The sequence below is a fragment of the Excalfactoria chinensis genome, chromosome 22, assembly GCF_039878825.1.
Source record: "Excalfactoria chinensis isolate bCotChi1 chromosome 22, bCotChi1.hap2, whole genome shotgun sequence".
In the NCBI taxonomy this organism is placed as follows: Eukaryota; Metazoa; Chordata; class Aves; order Galliformes; family Phasianidae; genus Excalfactoria; species Excalfactoria chinensis.
Window position 1 is genome coordinate 4,154,289 of NC_092846.1, and position 22,627 is coordinate 4,176,915.

General features: G+C 47.9%; 1 long non-coding RNA gene across 1 annotated transcript in view; it reads right to left on the reverse strand.

Moving 5' to 3' along the window:
* Positions 1-22,627, reverse strand: part of LOC140261833 (uncharacterized) — a 106,682-nt gene that overhangs the window by 21,522 nt on the left and 62,533 nt on the right. The window lies entirely within an intron of this gene.

Sequence of the window (22,627 nt, forward strand, 5' to 3'; positions counted from 1 at the left end):
TTTGATTGTAGGAAAAATCACTTGTCATGGGCTGGCAAAGACCACAGCTGTCTGCTTCCTATAGACAGCACTGCAAGAGACGTAAAGCTTCTGTCTTACAATGCTCTTCTTTCCCTTTGTTGTTTTTTCTTTCTATTTTTTTTTTTTTTTTTTAAATCTCTGGTATAATAGGAGACAGCCTAATGAGCTGATTCTTATTGCATCCACACACCAACAGTGTTTCACAAAGCAAGGCGTTAGGGTCCGGCAGTGGTGCCAATGTCCATTCATTATGCTCATTGCTGGGCAGAGTCTGGATGAGACCCTCCTCTCCTCCTCTGTGCTCTGGTTTGTGGCTTTTGCTGGGAAAAACCTCATGGCAAAGACTGATGGAAGAGCTCTGAGATGCAGGATTCCCTCTCGCACTGACTCTGCCTTGGAGATAACAAGCGATAACGCTTCTCACAATGGCCTCAGTCCTTGCAAGCTTTCTACTTTATGCCCAACCATCTATGTGGACACAGTGCCAATTATAATTACTTACAAATAGAACCGGAAGGGTTCTGACTATTAAAAAAGATTTGGTACTTTAAAAAGCCACAACAAGAGAGAGTGGAAAAGAAAAGACTTAATCAGTTTTGCTTTGGAGTTGCCTCAAATTTGTAATTCAATCAAACCTCCCGTAGCAGTGAGGATGTCTTTCTGATATTCACAGGAGCTTTCCAGGGGCTATAATCTCTGAGAGATTTATTCATACTCTCTGCATTAGCTTAAGACTATTTTGGAAGAAGCATCTCTCTCCCTTCCTCCCATCAGCAGAGCTCCAGAGAAGGTATTAATATTAAAACAATTCAATTACAGGACTAGGGGAGAACACGGGTCCTGGCCAAAGGGCTGCTTGTTACATCGTGCCACAGCTGCCCTCCTTCTACTCCTAATATCCCCAGGATGTTGGTGCTCAGAGGATGCAGTCCTGATCCCAGCTTGCCATCCTTGCTGCCAGCACAGCTCCGGCCATCAGCAGCACTTTGCAGCCACAGCTGGACAGGGCAGAGGGAGGAGGAGGAGGAGGCAGCCACTTTGGGGAGAAAGATGGGGAGTGCTTTGCACTTCAAAGGACACATCATCTCCTTGCTTCACAAGATCACAAGGAAGAAGGAATAGCAAGGCTAGAGGATAGATTAACCTTCCTTCTCCCTCCTGCTTCCTTGTTCTATCCAATCCATCCTTCCCACACCAGCTAATTAAACATGAAACAAGGAGAGAGCTGCTGAGCCTTGCCGGCTCCCAGCTGTACGTGCTTCAGCCTTGCAGCAGGAATGCGTCGGCGCTGCTGGTGCTGCAGGAACAACCCTGAGGGACCTGGCACTGAGCTGCTCCAATGGGGCAGTGCCACCCAACCCCACCTCACACCCTCACAGAAACACGGAATCATTCAATTGTTTGAGTTGGAAGGGACCTTTAATGGTCATTTGGTCCAACTCCCCTGCAGTGAGCAGGGACACCCACAGCTCAGTCTGAGCCCCATCCAGCCTGACTCTGAATGCCTCCATGGATGAGGCATCCTCTTATCATGCTGAGCTAAGAACCCTGCTGAGCCTGGTGCTGTTATTTCTGCTTGCACCCAGTGTAAGAATACAGCAAGAATGTACAAAAGAGGATGGTCAAACTGATTGATGGGGCTGCACATGAGCAGAGCTGGGTACCATGGTCTCTCCCTGTGGGACTGGCAGTGCACTCTGGGTCAGCATGACAAACTCAATGCACATTGCATCATCAGGGAGAAAAGCCTTTGCATGAAGGCAGCTCGGTCCCCTAGACATATCTGTAATCAACAGATGTTTGCCAGTGCTGATTTTGCTAATGAGTTCTCTGCTGTGGGCTGAGATCCCATAAGCTCATTGGAAATGAAGGTTCAGATCCTACACAACCTCCAACCCCGAGAAGGTGTCAGGAAATCAAACTGATGGCAGAGGAGAGGGATGAGACTTTGAGATGGAAAAGAGACACCCCGCTGCCGCACTCAGCTGCACATCTCTATCTATATATCCTGATCTGTGACATCCATAGCTTTCTATATCAACAACCATATATGAAAGCGAGAGAAAACTTTGAAAGGAAAATAACATCACTGTGATGGGAATGTTTTATCTTTCTCTCTGGCTCTCGGGGGCAGCAGGCTGAGAGCTGTGATGTGTGCAGAGAAGCTGCCAGCAGAGGGAAGGAAGGTACCAATGAGGGAGTATCTGTTTTCCCTGAGGACACCATTATTTTTCCATCTTGCCAGCTCCAACAAACACCTGATGCATGCGTGTGCAAATGCCAGCAGCCTGCATGGCATCAAATGAACCTTTGGAATAAACTGCAGCTCACGGTGCTCAGAGCACAGCTCAGGACAGGCAAGGAAAGCCAGCAGCTCCCAGCAGCCCGCTTCCTTCCATTGCTCAGCACAGCACCAGCGTGGCAGCCTGACCTCCCCCTTCACTTTGTGACTCAGAAGAACTGGGAGAAGGCGACTTTGTCGAGAGCTGGGATCTTCAGAGGAAGAACAGTTTTTCTTTTGACCATACACGAAACGCGGTGCCTTGTGACTTATCAGAGGGATTCAAGCACACAACGCGTTGCTTCCCACACTGACTCTTCACTGTGTTTATTGTCAAGAGAGGAAATGAAGCACCTCTGCCACTCCACATTTTGCTGCTTATAAGAAAAGGGAGGATTCTTTTCTGCCGCTGCCATCCAGCCCATTTGCTCCAATTCCAAGCTGATGAACGGGGGTGTTTTTCTTTTTGCAGTGCTCTCTTCAGCTTCTTGCTGATTTGATTCTGAATTCCTGTGGCTTCTTCAGTCTCAGGTTGATTTAGTTCACATTCTCCCTCAAGACAAAATGTGCCTCGCAGCATTGGACTTCACTCACAGCAATCTTCCACCAGGATCCATGCGAAGCATCCATTTGCTCTCTGTTTCCCTGAGCCCTGAATAAGTCCAGCACCCCACTGCTGGCTGACCTGTGTCCCCACTGATGGTGTCATTGAGGAGATGCTCAGTGCTCCCTTTGGCACCGATGATCTTGAACAGAAGGTGCAAAGCGATTTGCTTTGCCTGCTTTGCACCTTCAGCTCCTGGCCCTGTACTCCAAAAAAGCTCCCCTCCTTTGCTTGTTTGTCTGTTTATGTACCACACTCCCCAGTCCCAGCTTTTAAAGACATCTCCCACGTGCTACCAGCACCCAGCAAGGAACAACTCCACTCCTCCACAACCCCAGGCTGCCCTCTGCTCAGCTCCATCCCTCTGCAGCTCGGGCACATCAGAACAGCGCCGAGCCGACGTCCCACTGCATGATGGATGACCAGAAAGGAAAAAGTTAAAAATACTTCCAGAGATCGATGTGGCCTTTCTACTGACAGAGGCTTCCAAAACCAATTTCTTTTTTTCTCCCTAGAAAAAAACATAAGTAAGAATAGGTGATACAGGAAAAAAAAATATCTCAAAAATGTGCTTGTTATTACTAAGAGTTTCCAGCTTTTGTCTGCAGCAAAAGAATGCTCTGTTTTTCATTTTCTACATATGCTTAAAACTTGCTTATCTTGTCATAACCCTCAGTGGGTTTTCTGGGACTTATTTAGATGTGCAAAGGAGATAAATAAGGTTGGGCTGTGCCTCCGTCTGCCTCTGAAGCCAAACATGTTGTGCTCAGAGCAGTTCCAGCACAGGCAGTTAATCATGGGATGGCAATGCCCCTTCAGGTCCATGCTCACTTGGCCATGGCCACTTGGCTCAGCAGCTCCTTAGAGAGAGCTCTTTATACACAAGCTTTGTGAGCACTGAGTTAGGGGGATTCTGAGGTAGGAACAGTGACCTCAGGAGAAAAAAAAACCCAACAACCTGGCATGATTTGGCTGGAATAGAAACAAAAGAAAAACTGCATTGAGAAAAGGAAATTTCAAGGGCCAGAGCTTGAAGTAATGGGCCACGCTAATGCTCAACCACAATCCCCACCCACACAAAACATGGTCTGCTGTTTGCAGCCAGTTTTCCATTGGGAAAGAGAAGCACAACAGATGAGCTAGAGGAGCCCCAGGCCCAGCTGTACTCCTGACATTGCCGTGATGAACACAAATCCCCTCTGCTGCACCAACCTGCTGTGCACAAGGGGGCTGTTGTTGGCCTTGAACACCTGCAGGCTGAAGCCTTGAGCTCAAGACATCGGCATTTAGACTAGATTTTTTCCTTAGAGAAAAGTCTGATACATTCCTGAGGTTGGCTCAATCTTGTGCTTCACAGGCCTTGACGTTAAACTGACCCTGTTTGACTCTGTCTTTAAACACAATGATCATCCTGTCCCAATGAAATCCAGCCCAAAGCTTCCCCAGCCCAGAATTATAAGGAACAGTGTCTTCTCAAAGCCTTGGCTCTCGTGTCATCCACTTACATCTGACATTGCCAAGCGTTGCTTCTAAGCTGGAGAGGGAACTGATGACCAAATAATTTACCTCCTGTTGCAGCCCTGTTTAAGAGGTGTTCATTGCAGTGAACCAGCAGCTGGCTGCCCTCCCTTGGCTGAGCACAATGCAGAGCATCACTGGCAGCTGTGAGGTTGGGGAGGCACTGAGACAAAGCTGACACCAATGGAAAACAACAGCTCAAAAATAGCCCCGTGGCCCTCGTGGTGAGGAACAATGCATGCTGCAATGTGAGTGGCAGGCAGCCACATCTCTATTTCACTCAGTCCATCTCCATACAGCCCATTTCACTTGGACAGCAGGGAGAGACATGCAATTAGAGCCCTAATCAATAACATCCACAGCCCTCCCTGCTTTGGGCTACCTAATTGGCATCCTGGAGTCAAGGGGAAGGTGAAACCAGGTCTCTGCAAGTAAAGGGAGAAAGAATCCCCATGTGTTGGCTTTAACAAAGTACAAATAAATCCCAAAACAGGATGTTCTGGTTCAAACCCAAGCTTTGTTCAATACCAGCAGACACGAGAGTGATAGGAAGGCAATGCAGGCATGTGCTTCTGGTGAAGATCAACACTTCTGATCCAATGCTGCACAAATGTGCTACATCTGAAGCGCCTTCCCCTCCACAGAGTCAGACGAATGCCATTCTACAGCATCCTCTGGGATGATCTGATCATTATTATCAATGGGTCAGATCCCCATATTCTCCATCTCAGGTTGGATACTAGGAAGAAATCCTTCCCCGAGGTCTTCTCCACCCTCAGTGATTCTATGATTCATAAGCTGTCTGTATTTCCACTGCACATGAGCCCAGCTTGCTCCCGCTGGTGATGCATCCTGAGATGTACTGCTGAAGCTTTACACTGAAGGAGTGGTTTCCTCAGCCACCCACGAACCACGTGGAGATTCCACATCCATCAGTGATCTCTTGCTTTGCTGTTTCCCCATGATTGCTCCCCCACTGAGCACCCAGGGCTGAAATTAAGCAATGCTCTCCTATCCCTCCCCTTCCCTGACTGTGCTGCAGCCTCAGCTAGAGACAGCGCTGAGCAGGAACATAGCAGGATGGCAAGGCTGTTAGTGTTTACAGATGCATTTCTCTGTTGAGCTTGTCACTGTAGACTCCACCTGGGAGATGCATAGGCTGAAATTAGAGGCAGATAGGAAAAAGATATCTTAATACATCACGCTGCTGGAGGGAGGCAGCTCCATAGGGCTTGTGAGACCAAACGTCAGCTGCAGCCCCAGGGTGAGCTCTGAACTCGGCTATTGCACAGCAAAACAGCTCTGTGGGGCTCAGCTGGAAGGACACCTCGACAGCTGGGGCTCTGACACAGTGCTCCAGGAGCCGGGTGAGCCATGAGCACAGCACTGACCTCAGGGCTCAGGAGCCAAAGAACCAACTCTTCCCCAATCTATCCAGCTCTTCTAAGCTGCACATCACAATCCCCGCTGAACAGGCAGCACAAAACCTGCCCATCCGTGTCCTTCTCACTCCTGCAACAGTTTAAACACTCTGAAAGAAGAAGAAATTACTTATTGCTGAGCTTATTGTACAAGCTGGCGTGATTTATTTGAACATTTGCCAGTAAACACCAGAACAGGAGGCTGTTTTTCCAGCATTCCCACAGTGGAGTAGTAGCAGAAACAATAACAGGCGGCGTGATTGTTGCTGTGGGACTTCCCTGCCAATTACACTGAGTTATAAGTTTCAGTTATGGGATAGAAAATAATTAATGTCATAAGGTCCAAGAAGAACGGCTTGCTCTCTATGAAGAATCTTCTTCCTTTGGCTTTGTATGCCAAAACCATGTCTAAAGATCAGAACTCAAAAGAAGGCTGTGCAGACTCCATAAAATAGAGTGTTTCATTGTGACAAGGGGAGGAAAGCAACCCCAATAACAAAGACCAAGGCAGATCTGCAGCCACCGAAGCCAGCTGGACATCCCCATCCTATCCCCATCCCCAGGGCTGGAATGGGACCCCCATACAGAAGAACACTGCATGGAAGCAAGGTGTGTTTAGCAGAAGCTTTGGGAAACTTGTCATGTCAGCTTCAGCTTAATGAAAATAAAAATCAAATTAAAAGATCTGCAAGCTCTTCCTTGGGATTTTTCAAGTGATGAGATTTAATTAAAAGCAAGCAAGCAAACAAAATCACATATTGTATGGACTAAAAGAATGAGCCAGAAACTGAACTGCAGTCAGGTCGATGTTTAAGAGACTGGAAGAAAAGGTAAAGAAAAAGAAGTGGAAATGGCATTGTTTGGATGTCTTCCAAGCTGGGAGAAAAGCACCTTTTGTTGTTCCAGCCACTCAGAGGGCACTGATAGCTGACATCTACAGAGGGGTGGATGGCTGGAATCCCACAGCAGACAGCAGCACAGTGCCCTGAGAGATGGGTTAGGGGTTCCCTGCTTACACAGCCCTAACTGGAAGGGGTGGCATGGCTGTACCAACCAAGTTGCCCAATTCTGTAATTATTTCTTTTTTGCATTGGAAGCACATTTTATCCTTCCATCTATGATACAGTGTAAAAACAAACCCTACAAAGACAAACAAAATAACCCCCAAGACCCCGTCTGGGTACTGTCAGCCCTCAGTAAAGATCTGCTATTTGTAGATGAAGGATCAGATTGCATTTTGGATCCAAATGAGGCTGCATTTGCTACTAAAGCCAAAAATAAGCTCTTATTCCAAAGCCACAGGATAAACAGAAGCCTTTCTATCATCATGGAGCATTCTTCAGTTTGATGTTCCTTTCAGAGCACAGTTCCTCTCATGCATAAATACCATGGTAGGATAAGGATTGAGGAGTGGCGGGTTAATGCAATAATGTTCTGCAAAATGAGAAAAATAATCAAATAAACCCTGGAATGGAAATGCTGGCATTCATTCCCAACAGTGCAGTGTCAAAAAGGAGATTATAATTACCTCTAAGCCTCACAACAGCAAACGCACTTTCCCAGGGGATCTTTACCTCCAGAAATTAAAAATATCCTATTTTACAAGCATTGGCTCCATTAAGCTCCATAGAACCACAGCCACAACCCTACAAAGTGAAAGCCCTATAATCCCACATGCAGACCTCGCAGCTCTCGTGTGAGCTCCTTCCAGCTTGATCCGATGTAGGCTGAGTATAGATAGGGCAGCTGAATGCAGTTCCTCCACCTGGAGCTCAAGAAGGTGTATGGTAAGCAGGACTGACTGATGACTGTAAATGCTACATGGAACCTCAGCGGGAGGATCTGGAAGCATATTGCAACTACTACAGAGAACAAGACATTAATCCCCTTTGTTGCAACCCAATCTGGAGGATCCCACGCCTCTCCTCCAGCTCTTTGCTCCCAGCAGGTCCCAGTGCTGCAGGACTTCTGATCCTCTGCTCTATCGAAAGAAGCAGATGTTCACAATGCTTTTGGACAAGAGGCTGGCAGTGTGCATGCAGTGTGCCCCTGGAAGCTGCAGTGTGAGCCTCACAGTGCCAGGAGGTGGCAGTGGGACCTGGTGGGATCCCTGCTCCTGTGGGCATCGCTGCACCGATCCAGCTACAGAAGTCATAGGGTAGGAGAGCAAAGAATGGGGGTGGGAGAGCAAACAGAACTATGGGAGCATCTCCAGGTGCAGAGAGCAGAAGTCACAACCAGGAAGGAGTGGAACTCAGGATGAGAGACGCAGTGCTGAGGCAGGGACATGAAGCACAGCCTCCACGATTGGCATTGATTTGACGTGGCAGCCTTTGCTCTGATTGCAGCAGGTGTCAGAAGAAACCCCTTCAATCAGATCAAGGCTTGGAGAGACTCTGCAGAGAGGATGATGAAATCAGGAGAGCCATTTCATGCTGGATGCAACCTGCTCCACGTCCAGCCAGGGATGATGCTCTCCTCCTGGTGCTTCACATCTCGCCACAGAGCTTCTCATGTTTAGAGAACAATCAGCAGCAGCAAAACTTCTGTCTCCTCAGCTTCCCACTTACTGCTGCTTTAAGTCTTCAGGCATCCAACAAACAGAAACACCGCTTTCCCCACAGAGCTCTGTGTCCTACACCCACCAAACCGAAATCACTGTTTTCTTATATGAAAACAAAAGTTGAATCAAATAGCTTTTCTCTTTCTCTAGGTGCCGCCTCACACTCTGCAGCCTGAAATTAATTCCAGTGAGAGTTTTGCTGAACTCTGAAGCCTGACAAACTTTTCATTCCGTAATCATTTTTTTTTTTCAGAGGAAGGGAAAACAAAACACATAAAGCAGACAAATGGAAATATCACTAATCCCATCATGGCCACAGAGGAAAGAGCAATAAAGACACAGATGATGGAGTGGAATTTTTCTGCACTGACTGCTCCGCTGCTTTATCTCCCCAGCACCCAAACTGTTCCCACCTAAAGCAATGCTGCTGCCATGGCACAACTTCCAGCAGCTCCAGCCACATGCTGCACTTTGCATTGGAGCAGCAGAATGACACAAAGCGATGGGAGATGGAAGAGACTGCATTGAACTTTGCTGAGCAGCACAGACCACTGCTGGGCACTCATGCGCCATTCAGACAATGCACAGCAGCAGCAGGCTCAAAGCATGTGCCTTGTTGTAAGCAACATGAATTGAATCTATCCCCACTGTGGCCAACAGACCAACTGCACAGCAAAGAAGCGCTGGGGGAACCATAGGGAAGCAACCAGATACCTATGAGATCAACCAGCCCTTTAACTGAGCATTTGGTTTCTTTCTCTGGGAAATGTTTGGAAACTTTCTTGGAAAGAAAAACCTATTATTTTATTCTCTAAGTCTTTCCCAGATATGAATATTTGTTTCAGTGGTTAAAAAAAATGGATGCTTTACCTGTTGCAAAGGGGGAAAAAAAGAAGTAGTAACAGTTGCTCTGGAAAGAAGCTAAAAGTCTCCCATGAGTCCAAGTGATTTATTCCCTCTGTGGTCCCTCAGACTCCTCTTCTATTAAAAAATGGGTGAAGTTTAGCCCTCTGAAAATAAATTGCTGACAACTTTCTCCTGTGATGTATATCTCCAGAGGTTTTGTTGGCAGCTGATAGCTGCTGCTCTGCACATCTGTACTAAACACTGTCTGCTGGCCATAAATCCTCCCTGCTCCCTCGAGTCATGCATGCCTCTCCTCCCATATATATTCCGAATGGAAACGGAAGCCAGAGGGAGGGATGGGGGGGAGAGGGGCAGCAACAAGCACAGCCGTGTCGCAGTCAGCAGGAAGGCAGAGCTCCACTGAGCCTCCAGCTAATGAGGAAGGCTGAGCAGTGACAGCAAGAGCCTACCGACCATGTGGGATGGCCATCTGAAAGCCCAGACATATCAGCTACAGTGTCACACACGCAGGTTAAACCCTCTCCAGCTTTCACTGCCAGTCCTTCCTCCCTACCCCCACCGTCTGGTAATGGAAAGCTATTCTCAACACAAAGGGAGCAGAAAAAAAAACCCACCCAGCAATGCCACACCAAGCAAAACCTCTAAATTCCCAGCTCAGAAAGCTCAAAACTCCTTTTGTCCTTTTGAGTAGCGCAGGAAAAGAAGTGATGCACAAGAAATGGAACAAGGAGTCGGTATTTATATCCACAAAGCCAAGGCAAAGGAAGAGCTACTTGAGAACTGCTGCCCTGCCACCAGCTTGGGAGATCTTAAAGAGAAGGATGAAAGCAGGGCATGATCCAACCAGCTCAGCTCACAGGCAGTGAGAATCTTGCTCCTCTCATCTCAAAAGCGTCACTTGGCAAGCAATCCTTGCTAGCTTGATGGGAATCTCATGAGCCTGAAAGAAAGCTGGGGTCTAAGGATCTTTGGCTTCTCTGGAAGTGGGAACAGTGTCCATCATGTGTACGGATTTTCAGCTAACCCACAACCATCATTTCAGTTTTCACTCCCGTTAACCACTGATACCTCTGCAGACAAAGAGAAAGCAGCACGGCACTCATCAGAATGCCCGGCAGTGCTTCAGGCTGTCAGTTCTGACACGGCCAGTCTGGGTTATTAGTTACGATCACCTTATCCTCTGTGGGAAGAAGTGGCAGCTTTGCTGCCATCACCCACTTCAGAAGGGAAGCAGTGTTCTCACACAGCTGCTGTCAGCGCTGACTCACGCACTGCGATACGATTCCTTCTCATAGAGTCAGACAATCACTGAGGTTGAAGAAGAGCTCTCAGATCCCCCCATTCCAACCCAACCCACTGACCACATCCCCCAATCCCCACAGTTCTGGAGCATTGCTGTGGATGGTGACCCACCACTCCTTGAGCAGTCTGTGCCAATGCATCACCGCTCTTACAAAGAAACCTTTCCCAAAATCCAAACTACAACCCAAATGCTTCATTTCCTAACATCCAACTGATGCAATGCATTAGACACCAAAACTCCAGGCAGCTGTGAGGCACGACCCAGGGAGCCATCACCCATCCTGCAGACGCAAACTAAGGATACAGTTTCCACCTTTGAGTTGATTTGAAAGTAAATATTTTGCCCTGGAATTGCTCTTCCAGCAAGCAGACGCAATGAGGACGTGAAACAGCAGGGAAGGAGAGTTGTTTAGAGTACAGCAGGAATAGTAATATTAAAATAAAGAATGGAATATATAAGCAGACTCGTATTGAATATCTACCATGGAACTGCACTGAGCTCAGGCAGCACCAAGACTGACTGAGGGGCTCCTTTCCAGCCCAGGGAATAGTCACTTCAGGGACACAAAACATTTGTGCAGATAGAATGACAGGGATGAAGTCCTGCTGTATGTTTCCTTCCTTCTTTACACCGAGAAGAGGCACAGATACAGAAGGAGTAAACGTGGCTCTGCAACAATGGGTAGAGCCAAACCATTTGAGATGCAGTTTTAGAAAGAAAAAAAACCCAAACATAAATAGTTACAGCATGAGAACATAGCAAGGAAGCATATGGCACCGTCTATTTTACTAATGAGTTTTCAGACCTCGTTGGGGAAATTGGAGGTGATAAACAGCACTTTCCTTGTAGGAGCTAAAAGAGTTGGAAAAATCCAAACAGACCTGAGTAACTGTGGGAAAATGATAACAAGGAGATGTGCAGTTACTGCGCTTCAGCACTGCACACTTCTTATCTCTTTGAGCAGTGGGTAGGAACAGCCCCCATTCCTCCATATGCAATGGATTCCAATGGATGTCTTCCTGATTGTAACCAGGAGAAAAGCCTTCATTGGGTCCCCCCTTAGTAGCAGCTGTACTGCAGACAGCAGCACATCACACTGGGGTACAGCGATACATCAACATGGGGTACAGCAGCACATCACCATAGGGCACACTGAGCACAGCTGAGTTGTTACCACAGTGCCACTAACAGAATTCCTCTCCACTGCCCAAAGCAGCCCTCAGCCCATACCTCTCCTCATTCAAAGACATCCATTCCCTGCAGCAATATCCCTCAGACCAAGAGGAATATCTGCCAAAATATTTCAGCAGCCCTTTCAACAAGCATTCATGAGCCATTCTGGTACAAATGCACACACCTGGGCCCATTTCTGGGAAGCTATTTCTTTTTAAGCCAGAAACACAATACCGAAACAGCTGTATTTTATGGGGTTTAAGCTTTATTGGTAGTAGTGGATTTATTTAATTGCATCGTAGTGGTGTTTCTGAATCCGCTCTAGGAAGGGGCTAACAAACTGCTCAGGTGCTACTGGGCAATTCCCCAGTCTGCAGGCAGAGTGCTTTGCTTTATTAACTGCCTACAAGCTCTAAGTATGAGCTTAAATCCCTGCATCTCCTCTGAGCACTGCTGCAGGGTGGGTGAAGGAGAAGGGCACAGCTTGCTCGTGGCCACTCAGGCAGGGGCTGCACCTGCCCTATTACCCAGGATCAGGAGGAGAGCATCACTGTCTTGCTCCTCCTGGCAGACCCTGAGCCTCCCGCTTCACCTCCTTCCATGCCTTCATGGCACACAGATGCATTCGGGATGTGACCCACAGGGCTTAAAGGAGGGGCACAGAGCACTGCACTGCTGCCAAGCTTGGGGTGCTGATGCTGTCACCACAGCCCTCTGCCCCACTCATGGCACGGACAGCATGGCTGCTTACAGAGTAACTGATTGCATTTCAGCACCCCCTTCCCCATCACACCATGTGTATGGGAGATTGGTCATCACAGCCTGAACCTCTGATTAATCAGCTGAGGCAAGTATGGGGTCAGCTGTGGGAGCACAGGTGAGAGTGATGGAGCTGTGCTCCTGGAAGGGGTGGAGCTCGACTCCATCCCCTCTGAGACCTCATTTAAGGGCTGACTCCCACTGAAGCAGTATCTCTTGGAGATCGCTCACCAGTGAGGACTGCCCCAGCTTCTTCAGCCAAGGCACCACCATTGGTGAGTTTTCCTTTACTTATACTTTCTGTACATTTGCTACCATCTGTATATTAATAACCAATACACCATGTCAAAGGCTTGATTTCAATCACGGACCTATTTTCATACAGCCCTAGCTATTTTTAGGGCTAAGTAAATGGCTCATAAATAGCTTCTTGATTCACAACAGCTTATATTGCTGTTATATGCCCTACTTCTCTCCACTGAAACTTTTGCACAGCCCCGGTGTCAACATGTCACACTGCATTTTGCCCTTCAGTGTTTTACAACAGGGCCTAATTGAAGTGAAAGGGATGGAGAAGAACCAGGTTTCTGCAATTTGCCTCTGCAAACAATCAAACATGCACTTAGACGTGCACATTAGGGGTACTGCGTGACAGCTTAATTTCACACTGGTCATGATTAGTCCTGGTAAGAAAAATTGATTTCTCTCCCTCTGCTGCCCACATTCCAGATCAGAACAAACCAACAAAACTCGTCACAAAAGCCAATTCTCAAAGAGAGACGAATTTTGCTTGGTAGTGATTTGTGTTTTGTAAGCTAATGAAGAAAAAAAAACCCACCAACCCAAGCTTGCTCCTAATTAGAACAGTATGCAAACAGGAGAATGGAAAGATATAAGTGCTGGCCTCTCTTCCCACGTGGATGGATTCGCAATATTGCTCAGTTAAGGAGAGGAGGCAGAGGATGTTCTGCTCAATAAAGGGGTGTAGATTCATCTCCTGTGGGGTTATCAACTGTGAGCAGCACAGAGCAGGGGTGGGGAAGGAATGTGCTGTGTAATTACTGCTGGGCAGCCCTCACAAGTATTAATCCAGAGCACAGGGCAGTGTTTGGGTTGGCATGGAGCTGGTACTTGTCTGAAGCTCACACTGCACAGGTTCATCTGGAGCTGCCCTGAGCATCAGACACTGCATCACCCATTGGGCTCCAGCTTCCCATCTGGAAACTGAGGACAGCATCCCTTCCCTATCAGCTGGGAGGGAAATGGGCTGATGCACAGCACCTTGGGGAAACTTTCCTGTTCCATGTTGGATCATGTTTAGATAACAGCCCACTCAAAGGCAGCACTGAAACAGAGCATCTCCCGTACCACATCTCCCAAACCCAGCTTCCTGCTGCAGACCAAGCAGCAAGGGTTCAATGATCACACTGCTTATTTGGAAGTCAACACAGCTTTAACAAATCCAGCTCAAATCCAGCTTGACCCCCAAAGAGGGTGAGAAGAGATCTGGATTCCTTAACCCCGAGGCCTTCAGGGCACTTTAAACACTGAAAATAAACCAAGCAGCAGCGGGGCCAGGAAGCAAAAAACTGTTAATAATGGTGACAGTTAGAAAGCTGCAGCATGAATTTGTTGCTCCGCGCCACGCGTTTGATTTGACTGAATCTTATTTGCTTTCGGAGGGTTTTTCAGGTACTCAATAAATGGAACATGAAAGCAGTGACAGGTTCACTGTGTGCCTCTTTGGAGCAGGGAAACCCTGGTTTATCAATGCTCCTCACTGCAAGAATGGGCACAGGTTACTCCCTGCTCTTCATGTGCTTCTTACAGGGCTCTCCCTCTCAGCCCATAATGGAAGGTGTGAGTGGGGCTGCAGCTTTCCCTCCACAGTGCTGAGATGGATCAGGATCCTGAATCAGCCCAGCAGATCCTGGCTGCTGTCAGCCTCAGAACCCCTCGGCTGCCCCACATCATAACAGCATCCTTAACGTGTGACCACAACAGAGGAGAAAGTCGGGGCTGCAAAGCCTCTAGCAGCACTGCTGGGGCTGCACAAACTATGCGCTGCTGCTGTCATGTTTAATCTAAGCTCCCTGTCCCAGAAAAGGGTTATCAACAGCTTCCCAAGCGACAGCTTTATTTGTATATTTATTCTTAAATAGACAGAGCCCTCCTAGAGAGGTGGCAACTGACATTTTGTTTGGCACTCTTCTTAAGCTGAGAAAGATTGCTCTATAGTTTGCAACTTACTGTAGATGTTTGCTTGTCAGTGAAGGCTACAAACCTATTTTAATTAAAAGCGGAGCTAGGGACTGACAGCTGAACTGTGCTGCCTTAAAAAGAACTGCTGAAAAGAGCCTGGAATGGGTTTTAAGTTTCTAAAATAGCCCCATGTTTTATATCAAAGGGAAATAGGAACATCCTTCAACTGCATTTTACACAGTTACCAAAGGACAATGGACTAAAAGCAAGAAGGTTTAGAATCACTGCACTTTGTATTAACTCTCCTCCAGGATGTTTGTTATATCAGCAAGATGCCGAAGGCTCCTTTCACTCATGTCACGCCTTCAAGAAGCACGAATCCCTCCCCCCTCAGCCCCAGCTTTTGGAACCGCAGTGCAAGGAAGGGGAAAAGCAAATTGTTTCAATTTAATGTCCTTAAATTGGATTTGCACATTTGGAGGAACAGCTGCTCTTTTCGGTGGACAATGAGTTTAAAAAGAAGCCACGGGCTTGTCAGCACAGCATCCTGGGAGGGAAGGGATGAATGCCATCTCATGCACTCTGCTGACCAGCAGCAGAACCAGGCTGCATGCTGCAGCTGCCTCCATACACCTTAGCTGGGCCACAGCTGCTTCTACAGAAGCATCTTGCCACAGCTCTGCAGGTACAATACAATCTAATTGAAACATGGAAACACACTTTGGATTTTTTTTCCTTTTTAAATAGCATACACAAATATTGTTTCTCCTTCTGGAACATCTGAATGTTCAGAACGAGAGCGTGGATCAATAATTCTTCTATTGGATAAGGGTAACACGCTTCTTGATTTACACTAATGCACTTGTTAAGCAATAAGTAATCAGGCCGTGGGCAGGTCTGCATTGCTGGAGCACAGACAAACACTCTGACACTAACCTGGGGGAGGGTAACCCCTGCAAACCCATGTGTGTGCCCTCAGCTTCCCATCAGTGCAGGCACTGCAGTACCAGGGCTCCAGGTGGAGCAGCTCAGCATTAGCTGCTGCCCAAGGGGGAAAAGGTCCTCTACACCAATAAATCATTCCTGGCTTAAACTGCACTGTGGTCGGAACTGCCTGGTGAGCTTTGCGCTGCTCCCCAGGAGGAGGCACAGCATTGCACTTTTGCTCACTGGAAGAGGTGGCTGAAAACCCAGCACCCACTGCTTTGCCCACAGCAGGAACAGCCATGCCAGCCCAGCTCACTGTGACAGAGCTGCCCACATGAACCACTTGCAGCGAGCAAAGACCTTCAAAGGACGTGCCTGAGAGGCTCTGCCAAGTGCACAGACACCGACAAGGTTATGAAGATCAGCTCCAAAGAGCCACTCGAGCTGCACGGCTTCACCCAGGCCTCCCCTTTTCCTGTTTACCCAGCAGCTCGCCTGTAATCAAATTGGATAATGGAGTAAATCCCTTCAATTACACTTGTTAGAGCAGGGGACTGCTGACCGCAGAGCACAGCCCCCATTTCCCCGGGAGGACTCTGTACCCATCACCCCACTGCCATCTCACACCGATATAATGAGCACAGGCCAGCAGCCGGGGGAGAGAGGGAGGACAGTGACATTATTGTACTGCCCTCTGACTAATGATGTGCTAACACGCTCAAGCACTGAGGTGAAGCTGCCAAGCAGTCATGGGAAGCGTAATTAATCCCTTGCTTATTAAAGTCTGCAGCATCTTGAAGCAGTGCCGGTGTGAGCTGTGCTGCCCACCCAGCCCCTCACTGCTGCTCACACCACGGAGAGGGCACTGAAGAGCTCAGCTTGCAAAATGCAGTCTCTGTGACAAACAATGTGAGTTGGAGGCTTTGTGTCCAGCACAACCTGCTGAGCATCCATCCATTCCAACCGAGGAAAGCAGTTGAAGCACATGCCTCCCTCTGACCCTTTGGCTCGGGTTAGTTTAAAAGCATGTCAGCACTTCTCCTCCACTCCTTTTCCTGCATAGGAAGGGAATTTGTCTTTTTGGATGGCGGGCAGTTTTGCAGAACCACAGCACTCCTGTCCTCCCTTTCACTCCTGTGCTTGTCTGTCAGCCCTCCAGAAAGTCCCTGTTTGCTCACAGCTCGGCAAGGGGTTTTCCTTTTGGGATCTGTAAACAGGAGCAGTTTCATTGCTCGGCCCATGATGGCTCAGGGGAACAACTCACCCCTCTTCCAGGTGCTCTGCATGGATTCCAAACTTTGGAATCTCAGGGCCAGCTCCTTGCAGAGCTTAAAGGAGGCAGATTGTGCATCAGCTGCTCTAAGCCTGCGCAAAGATAAATGAACTGCAGTTCCATCTCACCTTAACAGCTCCTGCAGAGCTTTGCAAGGATGCAGAACAGCTGGAAATAGAAAACATCCTGCTGCTGCCCTTATTGCACTTCTTTGTGCTCTTGACTGTTATGGAGGAGCTGCACGTGTAGCTCTGTGCATGGCACGGCCTCTCTGCCCTCTCCTGCCCCTTTGCACTAACCCAGATGGGTGAGCTCCTACAGATTTCCCCAGGCAATCAAGTACACACCAGATTTGTTCTCCCTTTTCTTCTGGACATCCCCTGCGTGTCCCTTCCCCTTTACCAAACTTGCTTCTGAAGTGCTTCTTGCTGGAGTTACACACAAATTGGACAAGGGGTAGAAGAGTGTGACATGAAATTGCTCTTATCTGCTCCATGCAGCGATAAATCAGGCGGCTGCACTGCTGGCTCACTGGGAATATCCACCTCCAGAAAGTCCCCACTAAGTGTCCTGATGCATTCAGTGAGTGCTGCTGGGGATGGAGGGAGATGAGGTGGGGGGTCAGAAGAGCTGCCTGGTTTCAAGCATTCTTGTTCTCAGCTTGTTTGCTAATCTCTTGTGACTGATCCTTGAATCAAATCTTGCTTCCTGGACACGGAAGCAAGAAATGGAGAAGAAGGAAAACAGAAGGCGGCAACATTTTGACAATAAATAGGACATCAGTTAATTAAGAGAACCCTCACCTGCACAAACAGCACAAGGACGAGCCATCCATTCTCCTACATGGCAGGATGGCCTCAGTTAGCACACATGCCTGGTTTACTGTGATCCCTGGGGAGAAAAAGTGTCAGAAATCCTCAGCACAAAAAGGACAGCTGTCCCATCAGTACGTCTCCCTTTAATTAATGACTTGGGTTTATTTTCCTTCATTTAGAGAAAAACAACTGCGACCGCAGATTGAAGATGTGTTGGATGAGAAACATCTGAGGGATGACTGCAGTTGTTTGCAGAGCAGAGCTGAAGCCGCTATCCTGCCTTCTCTTACCTGGCCAGGAAGCAAGCACAGACCACCTCGACCTACAGCAACTCCCCAGGATTCTAAAGCACCCAGCACTCACAGGAGGAGCGTTGTTCCCCTCTTTGGTATTAAGAGAACCATAACTTCCTCTAAAGGAGGTCATTTGCCCAAGATCACATGGAGGTCTCATCTCTCCTCAGCCTCTGCTTTACAGCTCCATAGTTGCAGTGCTCCTGCAGGCTGCTGCTGAGCAGCTCTTGCCAGATCCCCCCTCAATTTACAGCCCCTAAATGGGCATGGGGGGTACCAGGCAGGAACGGCTCATTGCCCCACAGCTTCCCCTCCTACCTGCTCCAGCTATGCTCAAATCCATTCATCCCTGAGCAAAGGCTTTCAGAGCTTCTGCAGCACAGACTGACACCCTGCAAATGAAGAGTAAGTGCCTGGCTGCAGGCAGACCCTTGCTAGGACAGGCTGTTGCCAGACTGAGCTGCAGTGTGACCTTCATTCCAGACCCATGGAGCACTTTGGGGCAGGACTGTCTGTCTACAGCGACTGCCACAGCTCATGTCATCTCATTCCCAGCACGTTACAATCATTAATATCTGAATTGACAGATAGATGCACAGTTGTTATGCATGGATTTAAATGGTATTCCTGGGCTAGTTCCAAAACACAGGTGGTGATTTCTGGACACTGGATACATTATCTACAGCAGAGCAAAAATTATAGTGATCAAGAAGGAAAAAAAGCATTATCATCCTTCCATCATTTCCCCTCTGAAAAAAGAAACTCAACAGGTCAGCTGCTTCTAAGCCCGCCCTGATCAATCACTGCAAATGCTAAAAGCATTTAGGAGATGTTCTCCTTTGAGCCATTTGTCAAGTGGAATCTGGCACTTTTTAGTCCTTTTATTAGTTCTGCTTGTGAGAGAAATTCACTTGAAGCCAATGCTTAATGCAGTGAGAGAGCAGTACATATTTCTGTGGCAGAGATACCCATTATTCAGCTGTGTGCAGAGATGTGAAGGGGATTTAACAAAGCCCTGGGCTGGAAGGGAGAGGGTGCCCCACGCCTTGACCTGCCGTCCTGTGTGCACATCCCTTTAAATCTCCACTTCAGCCCAATGTAACTCCTATAAAAAGCACTGGAAATGAAAAACAAAAGCACTGTTGTGAGGTGAAAGGAGATCCGGGGAGCTCAGCATGCCTGCCTGCAGACCTGGTTGGTCCAACAGGTGCAAGGAGATGGTGTTGGGGCTCAGCCTTTAATCAGCTCTGTGCCATGGGGCAGAGCCATGCTCAGTGCTGCATGGGAGCACAGCAAGCTGGGCATCCTGCTGGCATTGCAGCTGGGCATTGCTCCAGGCACCACCTCTGTCTGTTCCCATACAGTGGTATATACCCCCCCATCCCCCTAACGTAGCATCAGCTGCACCTGAACGGCCTCTAATATGCTTTAAGCCTGGGGAACTAAGGCACAAAGGGATTAAAAGAACTGCCCAGAAACCACATGGGGGATTGTGTGCTAAAGATGGCAACTTAAATCGGGATCAGTGCTTGGAGGCTCGTGTCAAGCCTTTGCTGGTTGCTCAGCAGCTACTTTGGGGGCTGAGACTTTCTACTCCCATGCATTTATACAGTGCCTGGCACAGAGGAGTACCAGTGCTGCGGCAAAGCTAGCAGTTTTATAATCCCCCCAAATCAGTATAATTGGACAGAAAGTGGGAGAGGAGGATCACGACCACGAGGACCCTTCTCCTCTGCTCCCTTCCTCCTTGCAGCCCTCTCATTATTTCCCAGCAAGGACACTTCTTTTTCTCTGCTTCACTTGTCAGGATCAGATGACATTTGAGCTGAGCTGATGAGACCTTTCAGGGCAGGACACATGGCTGCAGTCGCTTTGGGCAACCAACTGCCAAGGCCTTCAGCTGCTCTCCTTTGATATCCCTGCAATGTCAGCCTCTACGCCTTGCTGGCAGTTTGAGCCTTGCTACGCACAGTGCTTCACCTCCCAGAGGCCTGGGTGTGAGCGTGGGCTGCTCTCATCATTGCTGGTCTCTCTCTCCTTTGCATGAAAGGGACTGATGTGCTTTTGGGAGAGCTGACTGCTGGGTGTGGGGTGACATTGCTGTGGGGTGACATTGCTATGGGGAAAGGGCTGAGCGACCTGCATGGCCAACATTGCACATCCCAGCAATTCCACTTCCATTCTTTACAGACCTGATCCATGCCAGCTACAGGTTTGGCTCACAGGATCAATTTCTGACCCCTTTGCTGTGATCACCGAAACATTTTCCTTCTGTCCTGCTCTGATATTCCCCCGAAATGCTGACAGATGTGATAAAGTCTTCTCTTGTGCATCGCTGTGTTGACACAACAATATGTGTCACAGATTGAGGCCAGTTTGTTTTTCCTAGTATAAAACACTTTGAAGAGGCGTTTCTGTGTCCTACAGTGTTAAACAGGGAACGGGAAAAGGAATGTATTCATCATTCCACGTATAAGAGTAGCCTTGGAGGAATGCAGATTGTATTTTCCCTCTGCAAACATTTCATCATCCCAATAAAATAGCAGCCCCACCTTTTCCACCAGCTTGATAAATCACGGGGAACGGTAATAACAAGTTTATTGTTGTCATGATGGTCGTTACGGAGAGATTTTATGGTGTGCTAGAGAGATGGGGGTGCTTGTTTACAGGCGTGTGGTGCCTTCTGAAGGACTGTGGGACTCTGTAAGGCTCAACTTACCGCTAAGCTTCTGGTTTAAAAAGCAAACTAGCCTCCTGAATCAGCCCCCATCTCAGCTGTGATTGCATTCAGCTGCTGCCCCTCTGACAGCTGGGAGCTCCCACCATGAGCAGAGGCTCTGGAGGACTCCTGCCTGCCATCACACTGATACCCAGGCTGCGACCACCCCTCACTTTCACACTGCTTTATGCACACCCCAACATCCCCTTCCTATGGCTTGCTGAGATGAGTCTGAGCCTAAGTTCCTTCACAACAGTTCTGCAGCTTCATAACCTCCAAAACCTCTAAGCAGACACTGCCAGCTGCCCCATATCATAAACAAGGTCAGGTGCTGCCAGGCCAGAACGCATGGCAGCAATCTTGAGTGATGACATTAAGGTGTATGCCCTCCTCCTGAAGCCCCATCTCTGGCTGCAGGAGGCTCTGTATTGCTACACAGAACATCCTTTCTCTCTTCCCCCCATAGGACTGATGACAAATTAGCATTTTGCCCTCTGGAATGACTCTGTAGAGCGAAATGCATGTATCTTAACACTTGGACATGAGTCTTGTTTTATTGGAAATCCCCCGTGCTGCTTTAGGGCCAGCTCTGCAGACCAGACTGACAATAAAGCAGGAGCAGAGATGCTCAGCAGCAACTTCTGCCAACTCAGCACTTCACAAGAACGCGCTCAGCATCTGCCAGGATTGAGCTGCTGCTTTCTTTTAAGCTCTCCCACCTCTTTTTTTTTGTGGTATAAATTAAGTTTAATAACACAGCAAGCGTGCAAAGTTTTTCAAGGCAAGCTAACAGAGTGCTGCAATGCAAGAGTGAGCATCCTGCACATCCAGCTTTCCTTTTCTTTTGCTTTTTAATGTTTTATCTTTTTTCCAAAATTAGCCAAAATGCTTAAACATATCAATATGGCTTTCATTAAAAAGTAATGTTAGTCAACCTTTGAAAGCTTTGCTTTGGGTTGGACAACAGAGTAATCCCAGCAAGCAGGATGGAGGGCACTCAGGGAATGGAAACATCCCCAACTATTTGCAGTGTCTGTGCACTGTTAGAGGCACAGACCTGCAGATGGGAGCTGGGAAACAAATGCCTCCCAATGAAGAACGGAGGAATCCCATATCCTGCATTGTCAATCTCTGTAATTTATCGGGAAGAAATCTGAAGGATAATTTGATTCCAGTGCAAAGCACTTTCACAGAAAGAAAAGATCAGATACTGAGGGCTGTAATCCAGCAGAGACAAGCACAGAGAGACTCTCCTGATGTGAATTAAAGCCAGACAAATAGGAATGCAAAATGAGACTAGCATCTTTTAAGTAATGGTGATTAATTATTCAAACAATCTGGAAGCAGGAGACTCTTCATCACTCAGTGCCTCCCAAACAGACCCGGATCTCTTAGAAAAATACACATCGCACACAGAAGTTACTGTGACCAAAAGCAATGCAAGCAAATGGCATTTGGTCAGTTAGAGTATATCATCTCACAGTCCTTTCTGGTCTTAAAACCATGAATGTCCTGGTTCCAATTTCACCCTGTTACCTCTGCAGCCAGAGCAAAGCAGCGCCTTCAGCAACAGCTGTGGCCATTTCAGACCCTGCACATAGCAGTCATTACTTTCAGGCACTGTTGAAGCAGTTCCATTAATGAAGCTCACACGTGGTTTGTTATTGCTCAGGAACGGAGGCAGCTTTAGAACAGATTATTGCTCTCCACATCAAATTAGCAACTGGAGTTTGGATGTTCACTGGCAGGAGTATCTGTGCATCTTATATATACTCCTGGGTGGCTTCCCCCTGAGTCCAGATATCACATCATTTGCTTAACTTACTGAATAAAGTAATTAATACTAGGGAGTTCTGACTGCTTGGCAGAATATACTGTTACAGCTAAC